Source organism: Sinocyclocheilus grahami, unplaced genomic scaffold (genome assembly GCF_001515645.1).
Source record: "Sinocyclocheilus grahami isolate Dianchi unplaced genomic scaffold, SAMN03320097.WGS_v1.1 scaffold611.1, whole genome shotgun sequence".
Taxonomy (NCBI): domain Eukaryota; kingdom Metazoa; phylum Chordata; class Actinopteri; order Cypriniformes; family Cyprinidae; genus Sinocyclocheilus; species Sinocyclocheilus grahami.
The window spans coordinates 629,052-629,720 of NW_015505790.1; positions in this window are offsets into that span (position 1 = coordinate 629,052).

Consider the following 669-nt stretch of genomic DNA (forward strand, 5'->3'; position numbering starts at 1 on the left):
AAAAAAAACATAATTAAAAAAATAATGTAATAGTTTATTTAACCTCTTAAGAAGAGAAAAGAGATTTTTAGGGAAAAAAATAGTTTTTTTCATGTCTTTACATTGTTTAGAGCATAAAAAAATGTAAAAAATATTTCATTCATAAGTTGAATGAACATGCATAGGCAAAAACAATAGTTTTTTTAAATCACCAATACATTTTTAGTTTTCAGGATTTTTTTTTTACCAAACTTTGTATAAAGATGATTATCAACTATGTTATAACAGAATGATTTGATATACCATTTTTCTTTCTGCAAAATGTGTGTAAAATGGCCATAAACGGGTTTTCTCATTATATACAATGTATCTATAAACTAAATCTAATTTGCATATTAATGTGTTTTTGGGGCAACATGTAATGAAAAAAGAAGTGTAATAATGGGAGTAATATTTGACAAGATTTTCATAATAATATATCATATTTCATAGAATATTGAAACATAATGTATTTCCCTATATATTTGTTATGTCTCCCAAAATGCTAATAAACATGCTTTTAGTCCCAGTGTCCTCATATGAGGACATGTATGAAATCAACGTCCTGTTTCGTAACAGAAAGTCATATTTTGATTTGAAACCCCATAACATTTTCCTGAGATGTTGATTTATGACACACAGTTTAAAAAT